This window comes from Aethalodelphis obliquidens, unplaced genomic scaffold (assembly GCF_003676395.1).
Source record: "Aethalodelphis obliquidens isolate GAN/ISIS:26980383/991018 unplaced genomic scaffold, ASM367639v1 scaffold9, whole genome shotgun sequence".
Taxonomy (NCBI): Eukaryota; Metazoa; Chordata; class Mammalia; order Artiodactyla; family Delphinidae; genus Aethalodelphis; species Aethalodelphis obliquidens.
In genome coordinates, this window is record NW_020837953.1 from 30756106 (window position 1) to 30771478 (window position 15373).

General features: G+C 43.4%; 1 pseudogene across 1 annotated transcript; it reads right to left on the bottom strand.

Annotated features, from left to right (window-relative positions):
• Nucleotides 1–13495: 13495 nt before the first annotated feature.
• On the bottom strand, nucleotides 13496–15266 carry LOC113621940 (protein TEX261 pseudogene; annotated as a pseudogene). Its single transcript, XR_003433358.1, has one exon. The product of XR_003433358.1 is annotated as a protein TEX261 pseudogene (transcript).
• Between the last annotated feature and the right edge of the window lie 107 nt (nucleotides 15267–15373).

The following is a 15373-nucleotide window of genomic DNA, read 5'->3' on the forward strand; positions in this document are numbered from 1 at the left end:
GGGATCTTTGTTGCAGCGCGCAGACTTCTCTCTGGCTGCGGCGCAACGGCTCTAGAGCACACGGGCTTAGTTGCCCTGAGGCACGTGGGAATCTTAGTTCCCTGACCAGGGATCAAACCCACGTCCCCTGCATTGGAAGGTGGATTCTTAACCACTGGGACCACCAGGGAAGTCCCGTGCCCATTCTTTTACTGGGTTATTTTCTTATTACTGAGTTGTGAGAGTTCTTCATATATTCTAGGTACAAGACCTTTATCAGATATGCAATTTGCAAATGTTTTCTCCCAGTCTGTGGTTTGTCTTTTCATTCTCTTAACAATATCTTTCACAGAGCAGAATTTTAAAATTTTGATAAAGTCTAATTTGCCCTTTCCCCCCCACCTTGTGAATCATGTCATATCTGAGAAATCTTTGCCTAACCTGAGATCACAAAATGTTCCCCCTAAGTTTTCTTCTGGAACTTTATAGTTTTAGGTTATCATTTATTTTTTTCAAAGGATAGATGCATATTCTCTTATATCCATATTCTATACCTGAAGAATACACAAGTTTTTCTCTGGGGTGGGAAAATCATGTGATGTGAACGTGATAGAGAAACTGACTCTAAACTGTATACCCTTTTGTGCTATTGAATTTTTCCTTAAATGTACACATTACTGTACCTTAAAAACAAAAACAAAATAGGGAATTTTTTTAAAAAGCTAAGATCTCAGGACTTCCCTGGTGGTGCAGTGGCTAAGACTCTGCACTCCCAATGCAGGGGGCCTGGGTTCAATCCCTGGTTAGGGAACTAGATCCCACATGCCTAATGAAAGATCCTGAGTGCCTCAACTAAGACCTGATGCAGCTAAATAAATAGATAAATAAATATTAAGAAAAAAAAAAGCTAAGATCTCAATATGTGTTGGGGACTACTGAAACCCAGTTCCACCTAACACAGTTTAAAATCACCACAGTGGTTGCTGGACTGAATGACTTCACCATAGTTTCAAATCCTGAGATCTTTTCTTTCACAAACTGTGAAGGGCTCCCAAATCCTGACAGTCCTTACTGGGCTGAGAACCAAGTCCAATTAACTGGCAAAGAATTAACTGGGCCAATCACTCAGTAAAATGCAAATGAGTGAGTCTGACTATATAAAGCTTCCTTAACCTTTCTTTGAACATTGCAGAATTGAGGCTGTGGATGTTGCTGCCACCTGCAGGCCACATCTGTCAACAGCAGGTTCATGGAAATAACCCACGCGGATCCCTCTCTCAAAGGAGTCCTCTGTGGGACTCTGGATTGGAGAAACAGGGACTTATACATTTTTCTTTTTGCCCGTCAGACCACTACTCTGCTACAAACACAAACCGGTGATAGGAGTTCCTAAGTGTGGGGACTGTGGTCTCAGATTGTCTGGGTTTGAATTCTGACTCTTGGGTAAATCAGAGACCAGTCTATACCTCAGGTTCCTCATCTATGAAGTGGAGATAATAGTAGCTCCTTTGAATAGATGTGAGGATTGAATCGGATCATTTAAAATGTGTAGCTGGGGCTTCCCTGGTGGCGCAGTGGTTAAGAATCCGCCTGCCGATTCAGGGGACACGGGTTCGAGCCCTGGTCCGGGAAGATCCCACATGCTGTGGAGTAACTAAGCCCGTGCGCCACAACTACTGAGCCTGTGCTCTAAAGCCTGCGTGCCACAACTACTGAAGCCCGCGTGCCTAAAACCCGTGCTCCACAACAAGAGAAGCCACCACAATGAGAAGCCTGTGCACCGCAACGAAGAGTAGTCCCCGCTACTATAAAATAAATTTATAAAGTGTGTAGCACACTGCCTGGCACTTAGTGAGCACACAACCAACATTAAGAGTTGTTGTTAGGCAAACCTGCAGAAGCCTCTCCCATTCTAAACTGACAAATTGGTTTTTTTTTAAATAATTACCTTTTTTTTTTTTTTTTTTTGCTGCGATACACGGGCCTCTCACTGTTGCGGCCTCTCCCGTTGCGGAGCACAGGCTCCCGATGCGCAGGCTCAGCAGCCATGGCTCACGGGCCCAGTCGCTCCGCGGCATGTGGGATCTTCCCAGACCGGGGCACGAACCCATGTCCCCTGCATCGGCAGGCGGACTCTCAACCACTGCGCCACCAGGGAAGCCCTAAAATAATTACTTTTTAAAAATAAATTTATTTACTTGTTTATTTTTGGCTGCATTGGGTCTTCGTTGCTGCACACGGGCTTTCTCTAGTTGCAGCGAGCAGGGGCTGTTCTTCATTGCGGTGCACGGGCTTCTCATTGCGGTGGCTTTAGGCCATTGCACGGGCTTTAGGCACGCATGCTTCAGTAGTTGTGGCACGCGGGCTCAGTAGTTGTGGCTCACGGGCTCTAGAGCGCAGGCTCAGTAGTTGTGGCTCACGGGCTCTAGAGCGCAGGCTCAGTAGTTGTGGCGCATGGGCTTAGTTGCTCCCAGGCATGTGGGATATTCCCGGACCAGGGCTCAAACCCGTGTCCTCTGCAATGGCAGGCAGATTCTTAACCGCTGCACCACCAGGGAAGTCCCTGACAAATTGTTTCTCGACACACGGTAGTGCAAGAAACTACTGTGTGTCGAGAAAACACCTTTAATACCTGGCTGCACCACTTACAAACTGTGACCTTGGGCAAGTGTCTTAACCTCTCTGAACTCTATTGGCCTCACAGGTGGTTTTGGATATTACATGAACTCATCTATGTAAAGCACCAACCACAGTGCCTGGCATGGAGTGGACAGTTAATAAATAGAGTGATGATTAACACAGGAATAGTTACCAAGTATAGCCAAAGGTTGAACAGGTCAGGTTGCAAACAGGCAGGCCACAGGCGGTCACTAACCTACAGATATTTTGGTTGGCCCTCAGTGTGTTATAATTTTTAAATTACTTGCCAGCATTAAAAACAGAAATTTCACATGTAAGTCGATTCTTAACTTCTGTTTTTATAATGTGAAGCTCTGACTATATATCACACCAGATCTACAAGGAAGATGGCATATAACAGGGAAATCTAATTTCTTTCAAGGGAGCCACTTAATGCTCCCTGAAGAAGTGATATTGAAGCTGAAACATGAAGGTTGAGTAGGGGTTAGCCTAATAGAGTGGGGACGATGCTCCCAGCAGAGGAACTGGCAGGTCTAAAAGCCTGATTCAGGGAGATTAGTGCCTTCAGGGCACTTCAGGAAAGTCTGGTGGCTGGAGGACAGTGAAGGGAAAGGTGGGAAGAAGATGAAGCTCCAGTTAGCACCTTAAGGATTTTGGACTTTATCGTGAGGATGAATGTAGTTCAAGGCTGGAAGCTGGGAGGTAGCCAACAAACTGAGGGGCTAGACAGGGTCAGATGGATTAGGGTCACGGGTCAACAGTGAGCAGCTGAGAAAGCAGAGGAGTGCTAGGGCATTATAGGATCCCTATCTAGAAACTCTGGGCATACATAGGATAGCCTGTCAGGTGTGGTCTGGCAAAGGGCAGACTTTACAAAGACCAAGCTAAGCAGGACGCCAGGGTGAATTTCCTTTTTTTTTTTTTTCCTGTTGCGGTACGCGGGCCTCTCACTGCTGTGGCCTCTCCCGTTGCGGAGCACAGGCCCCGGACGCGCAGGCTCAGCGACCATGGCTCACGGGCCCAGCCGCTCCGCGGCATGTGGGATCTTCCCGGACCGGGGCACGAACCTGTGTCCCCTGCATCGGCAGGCGGACTCTCAACCACTGCGCCACCAGGGAAGCCCGCCAGGGTGAATTTCTTATGTTTATTTTAATAGTGGAAAAATGAGAAGAATTAAGATTTGGCCAAGGACATATGTCAAACGAGATACAGAACTAGATTCACAACACCTATCTCTAATTTGCTGCTTTTCTCACTATATTAGTTTTCTCAAGGTGAATAAACTCAGCACCAATACTGTGTTGTTGATAATTATATAGGCCATTTATTGAGAGCTTGCTAAATGTTAGGCTCTGTGTTTATGTGTATTATTATCTCATTATTTCATTCAGTTAACAAATATAGTCCACCCAAAATATTATGTATCAAGGGACTGTTAGGCACTGGAGACACAGGAATGAATGACACAGACACCATCCCTATCCTGTGGAAGCTCACAACCCGGAAAGGAATTGAGTAGCTGAAGAAGTTATTACAAAGGGTAATTGGCAGACACTGGAGTGAGAGTACAATAGTGAACCCAACCTACCATGGGTGGCAAAGAAGACTTTCCGGAAAAAGTGACAGTCAAGCCGAAAAGGCAGGAGCGAAACTCAGGGGAACACTGTTCCAGGAAAGAGAACAGCACATGGAAGGCACTAGTCTCACCATAACCTGATGAAACAGGCGCTATGATTATCCCCTTTTCACAGATGAGAAAACTGAGGTTCTAAGAGAGATGAAGTAACTGACCCACTAGACAGTGCTGGAGCCAGGATGTAAGCCTGGATCTACCTAGACCAAAGCTCATTCTCTTAGCTGCTAAACTAGATATTTCTATTAGTTTTTATGTTCCTTCAAAGGGTCATGTGAGTGGAATGGAATATTAACTGAGATGCCTGCAATGCAGGAAGTTGAAATAATGGCTTACAAACTATGCAAGCATGTCTGTGTCAGGTTTAGCTGTCTGTTTTGGAATGACAGCTATTTAGTGACACAGCTCCTGTCCTAATGTCTGAATAGATGTTCAGTTCAACTGAATATGGTTCAACAGCGATGTACTGAGTGCCTACTGTGTGCTAGGAATGGTGCCAGGCATTGTCAGAGTTACAGAGATGATGAGAAAAGTTTCCAGGTACTAGGCTAAAGATCATGTTAATCACTAACAAATTTATAGGTTTTTTGTTTGCTTGTTTTGTTTCATTTGTTTTTGTGGCCGTGTGGCATGTGGGGTCTTAGTTCCTTGACCAGGGTTCAAACCCATGCCCCCTGTAGTGGAAGCACAGAGTCTTAACCACTGGACCGCCAGGGAAGTCCCAGTCACTAACAAATTTAAAAAGGTAAATAACAGGGCTTCCCTGGTGGCACAGTGGTTAAGAATCCGCCTGCCAATGCAGGGGACAGGGGTTCGAGCCCTGGTCCGGGAAGATCCCACATGCCGCGGAGCAACTAAGCCCGTGCGCCACAACTACTGAGCCTGCGCTCTAGAGCCCGCGTGCCACAACTACTGAAGCCCACGCGCCTAGAGCCTGAGCTCCGAAACAAGAGAAGCCACCACAGTGAGAAGCCCACGCACCACAAAGGAGAGTAGCCCCCGCTCGCCACAACTAGAGAAAGCCCGCACGCAGCAACGAAGACCCAACACAGCCAAAAAAAACAAAAAAAGTTAAGTAACAAAGCCATAATCCTGGCAGTTAGAAACCATAGGTAACTTATCATAATAGCTGCCAGGTTTTGAGCGTTAACTACGTGCCAAGCACTGCATGAGGCACCTTAATGAAATTACAAATGATCGTAACTACAAACTAAAAGCCCACACTGTGAGACCGTGTAGAGGAGTTTACATGTATTATCTCTTTTAACCCATGTTCATTCTAGAAAGCTAATATCATAGTATTGATATTAATATTGCCCACTTACAGCTGAGGAAACTGAGCTTTAGAAATTTTTGCCTGAGATCCCAGCACTAGTAAATGGAAGAGCTATAATTCAAACCCAGGTCTGCCTGACTCCAAAACTTGGGCTCTAGACCATTGCACCACACCACCTCTGCAAGGAGAGTCAGTTTGTAAAAATCCAGGGGAATGTGGTATGATCTGCATAGCTAGGTACATATCCAGACAGGAGAAATAAATATAGGTGCTTTAAAAACCCTCTAGGGGGAGTAGAGAAACAGGGGGAAAAAATAAAACAAAACAATGTATCTAGTCATTAAACACTAGTTAACCTCTAAATAGAGAGTCCACCCCAAATAGTTATACTGCTCTTTTCTATCACTTCATTGTGCTTAAATTTGCCTCTAGAATTATCTTTAAATTTAATTAGTAGCTAAAGCTGAGAATTTTTGGTATCAAGATATATCTCTTTTAATTCTTTTTTTTTTTTAATTAATTAATTATTTATTTTTGGCTGCGTTGGGTCTTTGTTGCTGCATGCGGGCTTTCTCTAGTTGTGGTGAGCTGGGGCTACTCTTCTTTGGGGTGCGCGGGCTTCTCATTGTGGTGGCTTCTCTTGTTGTGGAGCATGGGCTCTAGGCGCGCGGGCTTCAGTAGTTGTGGCATGCGGGCTCAGTAGTTGTGGCTCACAGGCTCTAGAGCGCAGACTCAGTGGTTGTGGTGCACGGGCTTAGTTGCTCCGCGGCATCTTCCCGGACCAGGGCTCAAACCCGTGTCCGCTGCATTGGCAGGCGGATTCTCAACCACTGCACCACCAGGGAAGTCCCTCCTTTAATTCTTGTTTTACATCTGTGTGCAAAAGAAAAGAAACAATTTCATAAAAGTCAGTGTCAAGCGAATAAGTGACCCCCATTAAGGATGGGGGTACAAGCTGTGCTGTGCTTTGTAAACTGGGAGGAAAGAATCCCTTGCAGCAGGCAGCCATCAGCTGTGGGACATATGAACATCCTGTCTCCGTGATTATTTGTGGCTGTGGGCAGGGAGGTATGCAGCCTCATTCCAGACGTTCAGATATAGCCAGAAGTGAAATCTATGTAGCTAAGGAAGTGCCCAGAATTGGCTCTGTGACACATGGACTGGGAAGATCGTTGCTGTGTTCAAACATATGGATGTTTGCGTTTCCATCTGCTTATTTACCCTTTGTCCCAACATAAAAGGCCAAAAATGAAACTAATATTCACCTAGTGCCACTTTTGTTTGTTTGGTTTTTTGGCTGCGCCCCGCGGCATGTGGGATCTTAGTTCCCTGACCAAGGATAGAACTCAAGCCCCCTGCATTGGAAGCATGGAGTCTTAACCACTGGATCGCCAGGGAAGTCTCTACCTAGTGCCACTTTGAATATGCTATGCTACTGTCTCTTAACAATTCATTTAATACTGTTGAAGTGAGTTCAAAGAGGTAGAACACATAGCAGCTTCTGTCACAGCAACTATAACAAATTATTTATTACAATTATCATATTACTAAAACAATAATGATAGCTTCCATTTATTGAGTGCACACTCTGTGCCAGGAACCGTACAGGGCACTCATACATTATTTCATGTAATCTTCACAAAAACTCTATGGTATAAGGATTATCACCCATTTTACAGAAAAAGAAACAGACATTCAGGAGGTTAAGCAACTTCCCAAGGTCACACAGAGAGCAAGTGGCATCTGTTTCTTTGTCCATCTTCTCACCGATTACTGTAAATTTCTTGAGGGCAAGGACTGTGTCTTACTCATCTCTGTATTCCTAGTCTCTAACACTGTGTCTGGCACAGAGCAGGTAGAATTCAGTACATATTTTTGAATAAATGAAAGAACAAACAATATTTCCCCAGATAAGCGGTAGAGCTACCATTGGGATTTAGGTCTTTTGTCTTTAAGTCTCGCGTGCTTTCCACAATTACAGATGCCTACCTAAATCAGGATCCTGATTAATCACTCACATGCCTCTTTTACTCTGGAAATTCCTATTAGACACTTTCCATATGAGTGTGATAGAGTGATTCCACTTCTAGGTCTTTATCATACAGAAATACTAACACATGTCTATAAGGATATATTACTAGAGTGCTTGCTATTGGTATTTCAGGAAAAAATTTGAAAAAAAATGTCCATCCATGGAAGAGTGATTAAATGGAACATCGATTCTATGGAATATCATATAACTTCCAAGAGAGTAAGGTAGATCTCTTTCTACTAAGGCAGAAGAATGGACACAAGATTGTATTAAGTAGAACAAGCAGGTTTTGGAATATTAAGTATGGTTTAGTGTGCATAATAATAATCCTGTCTTCCACATTTATTGCACACCTTGTTTCAGGCTCTCTGTGAAGTGTGTTACATGTATTACCATATTTCACTGAACCTAAGATAATTGTTTACTGAATGTTTACAAGATACTTGGACCTGTGTTAACATTCTGACTTCAGAGATATAAAAATCTGGAAAGAATGTGTTTCTTAAAAACAATTAAGTATGGTATTTTGCTTAATCTTCACAATAGTATAAAGTAGATACCATCATTTCTCCCATTTTGCTGATGAAGCACAGAGAAATCCAAGTAAATTGCCTGTGTGTAAATAGTAGAATGTGGTATAATTCCATAAAAACAAAACAAAAAAATTAAAGAGTTCTGGATAAAGACAGTGAATATAATTTCTCACGCATGTAATTTCCTTTCCACTTCCTCCCCTCCCAGTCCCATCGCACTAAAACTTCAGTAAAGGATTATTTTAAAGAATAAGGAAAGGGAGAGGGGGTAATAAATACAACAGAATTTTGCAGGTGAGAAAGCAAATGAATGAGTGTTAAAAGGCCCGGCAGACCCAAGAATGTGGAATCCTGGACCAGAAATTGGAGAAAGCTGAGAAGCAGCCTGGATATGTTCAAGAATTAACCAGCGGTATCCCTGGAGGTGGGGGTGAAGAACAGCTAAACTAAGAAGGACTAGTTGAAGGTCAGTTGGCTTCCCTCACCGTACCCTCCAGGTGACTGCCCCTCCTCCACCTCAGCAGAAGTATGGGGGTATTCCCTTGAGAGAGTAAAACAATCTCTGGAGTAATACAGGTCACCAGGAACAGTTAAGAGCATCATACCGAAAAAGAGGCAATCAGTAGACTTTTTCCACACTCTGCTCCCAGAATTCTGGTAGCCAACCTTTACCTCCTGGGAAGATGTATCTTCTTCTTTGGGGAAAATGAAGCCCAATATGAAAGATGTAAAGATAATGACACTGAGGTCTTCCAGCTAATGGTCCCTCATGGTCATTGGTTCATGGACAAATGACCTCATGGTCAATGATTCTCCCCTTCATGCACAGAGTTTCCAATCAGCTTTTAGTCCCCCACTTTTATTCATGAGCAGAAAGCCAAGGATTATGGGACACGAGGATTTCCTCTAACAGGAAAGAAAGAGATGAAAACAAAGAGAAGAAAGAAACTTGGAAGAAACTGAGACAATGCAGAGAAAATTAATTTTTTTTTTTTTTGCGGTACACGGGCCTCTCACTGCTGCGGCCTCTCCCGCTGCGGAGCACAGGCTCCAGACGCGCAGGCTCAGCGGCCACAGCCCACGGGCTCAGCCACTCCGCGGCATGCGGGATCCTCCCGGACTGAGGCACGAACCCGCGTCCCCCACATCGGCAGGCGGACTCCCAACCACTGCGCCACCAGGGAAGCCCGAGAAAATAAAATTTTTTAAACTATCATGCATAGCCTCAACTAGAAGAAAAGATATCTGAATATATGAAAAAAATAGCAATAAACAATAATAAAGAATATTCAGAAGGGAAAAAAAGTTCTTTGAAATGAAAAAAACATGAAAGCAGAAGCAAGAGCCCAATAGAAAGAATGGAAGATAAAGTTGAGGAAATCGCCTAGAAGTAGAGCAAAAAGACACAGTTATGGAAACTAGGAGGAAAAAAGATATGAAAATTAGAGAACCAGTCAAGGAAGTGCAACAGTTGAATAAAAGTTTCATAAAAAGAGAATATATAAAAAAAGAGTTGAGGAAATCATAAAATAAGGAGTACCCAGGACAATAAATGAGAATAGACCCACATTAAGACCCACACACTGTGAAATATCAGAACACTGTTGACAAAGACAAGATCCTATAATCTTCTAAGAAGATAAGAAACTGGTCCCAGATAGAGGTTCAGGGATCAGAGTGGCTTCAGACCTTCAGACCTAGAAGTAGAAGAGAAGGGAAGAATACCTTCAAAATTTCTGAAAGATGATGATTTTCAACCTAGGATCCTATACCCTGTTAAACTATCAATACCATCATTAAAACATATGGATAAGACAAAATCAGATATACAAGGTGTTGGGAATTCCCTAGTGGTTCGATGGTTAGGACTTGGTGCTTTCACTGCTGTGGGCCTTGGTTCAATCCCTGGTCGGGGAACTAAGATCCTGCAAGCTGCACGGCCTGGCCAAAAAAAAAGATATACAAAGTGTTAAAAAACCTTACTTCGGACTTCTCTGGTGGCATAGTGGTTGAGAATCTGCCTGCCAATGCAGGGGACATGGGTTCGAGCCCTGGTCCGGGAAGATCCCACATGCCGCGGAGCAACTAAGCTCGTGTGCCACAACTACTGAGGCTGTGTGCCACAACTACTGAAGCCCACATGCCTAGAGCCTGTGCTCTGCAACAAGAGAAGAACTTACTTCTAGTGCATTCTTTCATAAGACATGGCCACCAAAACTAGAGGGCAAAAAAAGATAGGGAAAGTTATGGAGTAGATGATAAAAGTTCTCATCACAAGGGAAAAAAATTGTGCAGTGATGGATGTTAACTAAACTTACTGTGATCGTTTTGAATGTATACATATATTGAATCATTATGTTGTACACCTGAATTAATACAATGTTATATGTCAGTTAAATCTACATTTTTTTTTTTAGAAAAGAGAAAGAGAGTTATGGGATTCAGGAAACAGGAGAGTCAACACAGGAGAGAAGCAAAGAGAATTCCCAAGTGGCTGTAAGGAACATTCTAGGATGACAACTGTGCTCCAGACATAGCATCTGGATGCCACCTATCCAGACTGGAGCACTATGACTCAAGAGAGAGACACACTGAAGACTGTTGCATTCAAGAACTCTGCTGCTCTTGTATCCTCTTTTGTGTCTACCTCAAAGTAACAGAACAATCCCTCAAAATCTAAGTTGTAACAAAGTGGAGTGTATTTCAAAGAGTAGAAGATGATGTGAGATATATATATATATATATATATATATATATATATATATGAATATTACTTAGCCATAAAAAGAATGAAATAATGCCATTTGCAGCAACATGGACGGACCTAGAGATTATCATACTAAGTGAAGTAAGCCAGACAGAGGAAGACAAATATCATATGATATCGTTTATATGTGGAATCTAACAAAAAAAATGATACAAATGAGCTTATATACAAAACAGAAATAGACCCAGAGACATAGAAAACAAATTTATAGTTACTAAAGGGGAAAGGGGGGGAATAAATTAGGAGACTGGGATTAATATATACATACTACTATATATAAAATAGGTAACCAATGAGGACCTACTGTACAGCACAGAGAAATATACTCAATATTTTGTAATAACCTATAACGGAAAAGAATCTGAAAAAGAATATATATGTATATATGACTGAATCTCTTTGCTATATACAGGGAAAAGAATCTGAAAAAGAATACATACATATATATATATATATATATATATATATATAAAATGACTGAATCACTTTGCTGTATACCTGAAACTAACACAATATTGTAAATCAACTATACTGAAAAAAAAAGAGTAGAAGAGACCCTGCTCTACTTTGTCACATATTTGTCCCCTGGACCCCAGAGTAGCTCTGCATGAGAACTGGAATGGAACAGGAAAAAGCTTTAACCTACAACCCCTTTCTCTACATGAATCTGATACAGACATGTCCTCAAGGCTCACGTTGGGACTAATGTCATACACAGACATCAGGCTGTCTTCCCTATGCAAGCTTTTTTCTTCTTCCTCATCACTATAGCCCTCCATCCCCACCCCGATAAACTAATGCAAGTAATAAGAGCAGGACTGCATAGCAAGTGAGCCTTGAGTCAGACAACCTAGGTTAAAATCTAGTTCTACCTCTCACAGCTGTGACCTTGGCCATGTTTCTCCATGAGTCTCAGCTTCCTTACCAGTAAAATGAAGATAATAATGTCTGTCTCAAAAGATTGCTGAAAGAGTTTAAGATGCGACAGTTTTTGCGTTTTTTTAGCACAGTGCCCAGAACACAGTAAGTGCTTAATAAATGGTTAACATTGATTATTACCTGTAGGCCACCTATCTTATCAGGTACATCTAATAAGGACTGAATTTCAGGAGTGGTCCCAGTTTAAGGTCAGTCTGGGGCCCACAACAGTATTATGCCTGGTTCTTTAAAAACAGGACACACCTTATACGTACAAATGAATGTTGTTTACTTCGAGTTGTCATTACCTTGGAGGCAGTGCACTTATTCCAAGGATGCTTCCACTCTCCAGAACATTTTTGGGGTACTCAATTTAGAAATTTCTTCAGGATCTATGACACATTCTTCTGAATATCCTCATCAGTAGGAAATCTTCATCTTCTGTAAAGATAAATTCAATGTTTGAAATAATCAGAAGTTGATGAATAAATAGGGTACAGGGGAAGATGAAGTAAGACTAACTTTCTTATATAGCTTTTACATGGATTTTATCCTTTTATTTTATTTTTGGCAGTGCGGCTTGCGGGATCTTAGCTCCCCCACCAGGGACTGAACCTGTGCCCTCAGCAGTGAAAGTGTGGAGTCTTAACCGCTGGACTGCCAGGGAATTCCCAAGGATTTTATCCATTTAAAATAAACTAATTTTTAAAAGATAAAAGCAATAAAGTCCAATTAGGGCTTCCCTGGTGGCACAGTGGTTAAGAATCTGCCTGCCAATGCAGGGGACACGGGTTTGAGCTCCAGTCCGGGAAGATCCCACATGCCACGGAGCAACTAAGCCTGTGCACCACAACTACTGAGCCTACGCTCTAGAGCCCATGAGCCACAACCACTGAGCCCATGAGTCGCAACTACTGAAGCCTGCACGCCTAGAGCCTGTGCTCCGCAACAAGAGAAGCCACCACAATGAGGAGCCCGCACAACGCAACGAAGACCCAACGCAGCCAAAAATAAAATAAATTAATTAATTAAATAAATTATTTTTAGAAAAGTCCAATTAGACTACTAAAACAAAAAGGAAAATTACCCATAGCTTACAATACAACTGCTATCATTTTGGTGCATTTTCCTTATCTTTCCTTAATATACAGTTTTAAAAATAGTAGTAATAGTGTACATATCATTTGTAACACGCTAACCTAATTTAAATTATGTCATAAGCATATTTTCATGTTGCTGTAGAGTCCTCATAATAATATTTTTAATGGCTGCATAATATTTCATCCAATGGATATGGCAGAATTTACTTAACCACTTCATTTTGCTGAACATTTAGGTTGTTTTAAGTGTTTTATTAAGAAATATATGTACATTTCCTCAAATTTTTGCTTATTTCCTCAGCCTGGATTACCAGAAGTGGGAATGTTGGATCAAAGGGTATGAGGATTTGATGGTTCTTGATAGTTACTTCCCAACTGTTTTCCGGTAGGTTTTCACTAATTTATAATGCCAAGGAAACAGTAGAATACCCATTTCACTGCATCTAAAACAAGAACTTGGTATCACAATTTTAATAACTTAGGAGCTAGAAAAATATTTCATATGAACCAATTTTAAAGTCAAGTGGTTTGGGGCTTCCCTGGTGGTGCAGTGGTTAAGAATCCACCTGCCAATGCAGAGGACATGGGTTCAAGCCCTGGTCCGGGAAGATCCCACATACTGTGGAGCAATTAAGCCCGTGCACCACAACTACTGAGCTTGTGAACCACAACTACTGAGCCTGAGTGCCACAACTACTGAGCCCGCATGCCTAGAGCTAGTGCTCCACAAGGGAAGCCATTGCAACGAGAAGCCCGCACACCGCAAGGAAGAGTAGACCCCCTGCTGGCCGCAACCAGAGAAAAGCCCATGCAGCAACGAAGACCCAATGCAGCCACAAATAAAAAAAAAAAAAAAGCAGAGCACAGACAGGGTGAAAAAGTCCAGATACCCATTACTCCCCTACGAAAGCAATGATCTCTTACTGGTTTTTTTTTTTTTTAACTATTATTACTTTTCAGTTACATAAGAAATATACATTCATCATTTAAAAAAAAAAAAAGACAGGCAGAAACAATAAAAAGTACAGCTTATTTCCAACACCAAACAAAGACCATTACATTTTGAAGTACTTACCCTCACACCATTTTCTCTATAGGACATGTTTTATAAAAAATAGCACACCAGGGAATTCCCTGCTGGTCCAGTGGTTAGGACTCCATGCTTCCACTGCAGGGGACACAGTTTCTTTCTTTTCTTCTTTTTTTTTTTTTTCAGGGTATTAAGGCAAACAGGGTCACCTAGAATCTATTCAAACGGGAATCAGCACTTGGACAGAAATCACAGTTCAACAGCAAAAACTTTCTCTTGCAAAGGCTAAGCCACGGCCCCTCCCCACTGCCATCTGCCCATAGCAATTATCCCTGTCTGCTCTCCAGCTTCACAGCCCCTGCCCTGCCTGAGCCAGAACTCCTGACCCATCACAAGAGGGGGCGGGAGGGCCACAGGAGCTCAGCTTTTGCACACCCAGGTGGACCATGGTCTCCTGGCTAAGCAGGCACCACATCCTCCCTGGCGCCCTCTGAGGTCTCAGCCTCTGGCAGCATCAGATCTGAGCCAAGCTGAGCCTCCTGAGGACGGTGGGGATGGGGGCTTCTGGGGGAGTCGAGGGAAGGAGGGCCAGGGCTGGGGAAAGGTGCCTTCCAGCTCCCGGCCCCCACCTAGTGCAGAGGCCCAGAGGCCTGACTCTCCTGATCTTGCCCCGGTAACCCCTCCGCAGAAGGTCAGTATATCTTCTGCCGACTGGGTAGAATGGCCCCTTTGATGAAGGAGAAGACAACCAGGATCCCTAAGCGTTTGCCCCGCTTGCCTTTGGCGAAGTGATTGGAGACCACATCATCTCCAGGCTGCATGGTGGCAGGCAGGACGTTCTCCCCAGCCGACGGTGACACAAAGAACGCAAACGGGATTATCCACAGACAGAAAGTGAAACAGGCCAGGACCTCTGAGAAAGGATAATATTCCTCTGCAAAAAACTGAAACGCTAGGTAATGATTCACCACCAGTAGCCCACAGGACAGGATGAAGTTAGGCGAGGTGAGCATGATGAAAGGGAAGGTCTGGAGGAGGCCAAAGTAGACCAGGTAGACCAGGAAGAGGCCTATGCCGATCATGTAGGTGGCGAAACGCTCAAAAACACAGAGGCCAATCAGCACAGCTGCGGAGAACCAGACCCTATATTCTATGATCCTGCTGGTGGCCACCGTGTATTCTTCTAGCAATTCTGCCAGGTAATAGAGTCCGGCTGCAATGGCCAGCGTGATGAAGGCCACCTGGCTGAAGAGCGACAGCCAGCTCAGCACATACATGAACCACGTGGCGCCATCGTCCGGGCCGCCCGCCCCCCAGCCGGGATGGGCCTGAGCACTCCGGCTCCGGTGACACGGAGCCGCCGCGTTCCCGCGCCCGGGACACAGTTTCGATACCCAGTTGGGGAACTAAGATCCTGCAAGGTGTGGGGGAAAAAAAAATATATATATATATATATATACATATA